This window comes from Leucoraja erinacea, chromosome 2 (genome assembly GCF_028641065.1).
Source record: "Leucoraja erinacea ecotype New England chromosome 2, Leri_hhj_1, whole genome shotgun sequence".
Taxonomy (NCBI): domain Eukaryota; kingdom Metazoa; phylum Chordata; class Chondrichthyes; order Rajiformes; family Rajidae; genus Leucoraja; species Leucoraja erinaceus.
In genome coordinates, this window is record NC_073378.1 from 5,849,167 (window position 1) to 5,855,406 (window position 6,240).

The following is a 6,240-nucleotide window of genomic DNA, read 5'->3' on the forward strand; positions in this document are numbered from 1 at the left end:
ACAAGGGCCACATCTAACTCCCTCTTAAATATAGCCGATGAACTGGCCTCGACTACCCTCTGCGGCAGAGAGTTCCAGAGATTCACCACTCTCTGTGTGAAAAAAGTTCTTCTCATCTCGGTTTTAAAGGATTTCCCCCTTATCCTTAAGCTGTGACCCCTTGTCCTGGAAAAGATGATGTGGCCGGCATAACATTGCTGTTTGTGGCATCTTGCTGTAAACATGTTCGCTGCCACATTCCAGTACAGTTGCCTATTTATTCAGCTGCATAGTTGACCCATCCTTAACAGAATTGGCGTTAGACTTGCCCTTATTGGTCCAAATGCAAAAAACAGGTTAGCTATTCAATAGGTGCACAAAAATGCTGGGGAAACTCAGCGGGTGCAGCAGCATCTATGGAGTGAAGGAGATAGGTAACGTTTCGGGCCGAAACCCTTCTTCAGACTATTCAATATTTCAGTAATGGAGGAGACTCGTGCAAATCAATTAAAAACATGTGTACCAAGAATAGGCTGTGAGTGAACCACCTGTGGCAGTAGAGGCAATACTGCGTTCATCCTTTATGGGGAGAAGTATCGAATTTCAAAGGTCAATGGGGGCCCTTTGCAGGTGGACATCAGGTTTGGTGACATTGGAAGGAAGAAGTACAACACTCAAAGTGAGAGTAACTTTCAACTAACATCTATAGTGGAGTCTTTCAAACCGGTGAGAAAACAAAAAAAACATGTTCACACAGTTATGACTCTCTTTGCTTGAACATAGTCACAGATATCACTTTATCACAGCAGCAGCATCAACATTTGTAAATGGATCTTTTGATGGGTCTTGCGTTGGTATTTGCATCCACCTCCCCCACTCCACTTCCAACTGGAATCTCAAGGACGCTAAATGCACAATAGTTTTGCTAAGGCTATAAGTACATTAAATTGTTTTAAACTCCAGTTAGTCAACAGAAAACTACATTTCCTTTACTTTGCCCTCATACATTATGTAGTGTGTTCCGTGAAGATGATAATTGTTGAGTGTTTCTCCGGCTGTGTAACAATAGCATTGGCCACTCTTTGTGGCAGCAAAGCTTGTAGAGTTAATGCCCCCGTCCCACTTAGGAAACCTGAACGGAAACCTCTGGAGACTTTGTGCCCCACCCAAGGTTTCCGTGCGGTTCCCGGAGGATTTTGTCAGTCTCCCTACCTGCTTCCACTACCTGCAACCTCCGAGAACTGCACGGAAACCTTGGGTGGGGCGCAAAGTCTCCAGAGGTTTCCGTTCAGGTTTCCTAAGTGGGACAGGGGCATTACAAGAAATCTGTAAATAGTGCATAGATACTTTGTATGAAATTGATTCCTGCTTCCAATTGGGAATTCTGCCACTGCTCTCCAGATATACCCCATTCTTTCCTCCTCTCACTCCGCTCTTCGGTATAAATTTAAATCTATGTAATAAATATTGACATGTGAATAATAAGATGTGTCTTTTACCATCTGTTATATCTGTGGGGTTCTTCCTATTACTGCAAGCATAGGCAATGAGACATGAAGGTAGTGCGACCAACCAGAAATGCATCATTTAGTCCAGCCATTCTCAGCAAAACTGCACTGCCTGGGTTTTAATAAATACCATGAATTAGAATGTTTAAGAAGGAACTGCAGATGCTGGAAAATCGAAGGTAGGCAAAAATCTGGAGAAACTCAGCGGGTGCAGCAGCATCTATGGAGCGAAGGAAATAGAAACATAGAACATAGAAATTAGGTGCAGGAGTAGGCCATTCAGCCCTTCGAGCCTGCACCGCCATTCAATATGATCATGGCTGATTATCCAACTCAGTATCCTGTATCTGCCTTCTCTCCATACTCTCTGATCCCCTTAGCCACAAGGGCCACATCTAACTCCCTCTTAAATATAGCCAATGAACTGGCCTCAACTACCCTCTGTGGCAGAGAGTTCCAGAGACTCACCACTCTCTGTGTGAAAAAAGTTCTTCTCATCTCGGTTTTAAAGGATTTCCCCTTTATCCTTAAGCTGTGACCCCTTGTCCTGGTCTTCCCCAACATCGGGAACAATCTTCCTGCATCTAGCCTGTCCAACCCCTTAAGAATTTTGTAAGTTTCTATAAGATCCCCTCTCAATCTCCTAAATTCTAGAGAGTATAAAACCAAGTCTATCCAGTCTTTCTTCATAAGACAGTCCTGACATCCCAGGAATCAGTCTGGTGAACCTTCTCTGTACTCCCTCTATGGCAATAATGTCCTTCCTCAGATTTGGAGACCAAAACTGTACGCAATAACTGTACGAAAGGCAATGTTTTGGGTCGAAACCATTCCTCAGACTGAAATAGAAACCACTTTACAGGTTTTCACTTCACTACAATAGTTTCCCTATAAAAATGAAATAAGCTCATAAATCAATTAAACCCTTTATACACATAAAATTGTACAAATTGTCAATAATCTATAATAACAGTTGTAAATGCAAGCACATGTAGATTAATTTATTTTTTCTTTGCTATCTTTGTTTATTGCAAGGTGCAATGAACACTGCTTTTATTACAAAGTTTTATTACAAACGCTCATTATTGCAGTAGATAACTTTTCTAAACATATCAATCTGAAATACAACAAAAGATGCTGGAAACTTTCAGCAGGCCATCCAGTATCTGGACAGTGACAAAGCCATTTTCTCTGACTTTCTAGGTTGTCACTTATCTAGAGGGGTAACTGTTTTTGTTCTGTCCCATAACACCCTGAATATGCGGACATTAGTCCCATGCTGACCATTACGTCCTTCAGAAGATCTTCAGATCTATCGTACTACATCCATGCTATAATGCACACTAGTCTCATAGAAACATAGACATAGAACATAGAAAATAGGTGCAGGAGTAGGCCATTCGGCCCTTCGAGCCTGCACCGCCATTCAATATGATCATAGCTGATCATCCAACTCAGTATCCTGTACCTGCCTTCTCTCCATACCCCCAGATCCCTTTACCCACAAGGGCCACATCTAACTCCCTCTTAAATATAGCCAATGAACTGGCCTCAACTATCTTCTGTTGCAGAGAATTCCAGAGATTCACCACTCTCTGTGTGAAAAATGTTTTCCTCATCTCAGTCCTAAAAGATTTCCCTTTTATCCTTAAACTGTGACCCCTTGTCCTGGACTTCCCCAACATCAGGAACAATCTTCCTGCATCTAGCCTGTCCAATCCCTTAAGAATTTTGTAAGTTTCTATAAGATCCCCCCTCAATCTTCTAAATTCTAGCGAGTACAACCCGAGTCTATCCAGTTCTAAAAGCATTCAGTTCAATCTGCATGACTTACCTATTCACGTTTTTGCTTTCTTGTAGCCTGAATGTTACAATTCCCATTGGATCAACTTGTCAGCAGATTCCTTCTGCACTAATGCAGGCACTTCACTGCTTCCACCTCAGTCCCCACACCTGCCCTGAGGAGGGACCTGCTTGTATTTTTTGCATCTTCCCAAGTTATACATTCTCTTAGTGCCCTGGAAACTTATTTTATATCCAAATAAATGACTACTGTTTTCCTTCATTATCTCAGTTGACCTGTGGACTGTAGCCACTATTTGCTAAGTCATGAGTCTCCAGCCCTCAAAAGCCCAGCTGACCATTGTGGAAAGAGCACCTAACAAATTAGAAACATAGAACATAGAAATTAGGTGCAGGAGTAGGCCATTCGGCCCTTCGAGCCTGCACCGCCATTCAATATGATCATGGCTGATCATCCAACTCAGTATCCCGTACCTGCCTTCTCTCCATACCCCCTGATCCCCTTAGCCACAAGGGCCACATCTAACTCCCTCTTAAATATTGCCAATGAACTGGCCTCAACTACCCTCTGTGGCAGAGAGTTCCAGAGATGCACCACTCTCTGTGTGAAAAAAGTTCTTCTCATCTCGGTTTTAAAGGATTTCCCCCTTATCCTTAAGCTGTGACCCCTTGTCCTGGACTTCCCTAACATCGGGAACAATTTTCCTGCATCTAGCCTGTCCAACCCCTTAAGAATTTTGTAAGTTTCTATAAGATCTCCTCTCAATCTCCTAAATTCTAGAGATTATAAACCAAGTCTATCCAGTCTTTCTTCATAAGACAGTCCTGACATCCCAGGAATCAGTCTGGTGAACCTTCTCTGCACTCCCTCTATGGCAATAATGTCCTTCCTTCAGATTTGGAGACCAAAACTGTACGCAATACTCCAGGTGTGGTCTCACCAAGACCCTGTACAACTGCAGTAGAACCTCCCTGCTCCTATACTCAAATCCTTTTGCAATGAAAGCTAACATACCATTCGCTTTTCTTTACTGCCTGCTGCACCTGCATGCCTACCTTTAATGACTGGTGTACCATGACACCCAGGTCTCGCTGCATCTCCCCCTTTCCCAATCGGCCACCATTTAGATAATCGTCTGCTTTCCCGTTTTTGCCACCAAAATGGATAACCTCACATTTATCCACTCAAATTGTTTGATAGCCACACAAACAACAATTCAAAAACAATCCTGCAGATAATATGGCTTACAAGTAAAATAGACAGTGCCATGAAACACATTTGAAGTCAAGTCCGTGTATCTGTGGGGATTTAAAATGTCAAGCCATGTCTGTTTTCAGAACCAACATGTGCAGCATCGTATCTAAACCTCTGTGGATGCAGTAGATTGCTTGGGGTAGGGTCCTCCACGCTTGTGGGGGGAAAAGCTGTTGTTATGTCTGGCTATGGCTGTTTTGACAGTCTGGAGTTGCCTTCCAGTGCTTCAAAGAGTTTGTGGCCAGGGTGAGAGGGGTCAGAGATGATCTTTCCCGTTCGCTTCCTGGCCCTTGCAGTGTACAGTTCGTCAATGGGGGGAAGGTTTGCAGCCAATAACCTTCTCAGCTGATCAGACGATTCTCTGCAGCCTCCGAATGTCATGCTTAGAGTACGAGCCAAACCAGACCATGATGGAGAAGGTCAGGACAGATTCAACGATGGCAGTAAAGAATTGGACCATCATTGCCTGTGGCAGATTGTGTTCAGATTCAGATTCAGATTCAGATTCAGATTCAATTTTAATTGTCATTGTCAGTGTACAGTACAGAGACAACAAAATGCATTTAGCATCTCCCTTGAAGAGCGACATAGCAAAACGATTTGAATAAAAAAATTATAAGTGTCGGGGGGGGGGGGGGGGGGGGGGTGGTGATTGGCAGTCACTGAGGTACGTTGTTGAGTAAGTTTCCTCAGCTGTTTCCCTCAGCTTCCTCAGTTTCCTCAGCTGCCGCAGGAAGTACAACCTCTGTTGTGCCTTTTTGACTGTGGAGTTGATGGTGGCCCCCTATTTCAGGTCCTTGGAGATGATGGTTCCCAGGAACTTAAGACTCCGCAGATGTGACTGTGGTATTGTTGATGGTGAGTGGGGGGAAGGGAGCGCTCCAAAAGTCTGCTATCAATTCCACTGTCTTAAGAGCATTGAGCTTCAGGTTGTTACGAAGGCACCAGTTGTGTCACTTCCTATCTGTAGGCAGATTCCTCCCCATCCTGGATCAGTCCAATCAGGGTTGTGTTGTCCACAAACTTGAGAAGCTTGACAGAGGAGTCTGTGGAGATTTAGTCGTTGGTGTAGAGAGAGTAGACGAGAGGGGAGAGTACGCAGCCTTGCGGTGCTTCTATGCTGAGGGTCTGCGGGTCCGAGATGTGTTTTCCCAGCCACACATGCTGCTTCCTGTCTGTCAGGAAGTTGGTGATGCGCTGACAGAGGGGATCAGGCACAGTCAACTTGGAAAGTTTGGAGTGTAGTAGCTCTGGCACAATGGTGTTGAATGCAGACCTAAAATCAACAAACAAAATCCTCGCATCTATTGCATCCACTGATCTATTGGCCCGGGATGCAAACTGCAGAAGGTCCAGCAGGGGATTCATGATATTCTTCAGCTTGACCAGCACGTCTTTCAAAGGTCGTCATGACCTTTGTTCATGATTACAGAGGTCAGTGCGACCGGCTGGAAGTCGTTAAGACCAGTAATCCTTGTATTTTTGGCTACAGGGTCAATAGTGGAGACTTTGAAGCAGGCAGGGACAGTACAGGTACTGGTTGAAAATGTTTGTGTAGACTGGTGCCAGTTGTCCGTCGCAGAGCTTGAGGGTAGAGAGGGAAACATTGTCGGATCCTGGGGATTTCGGGCTTTTCTGTCTTCTGAATAGCCTCTCCACCTCCTCTATTTCAATTGCTGCTGATGAAGAGGTGGC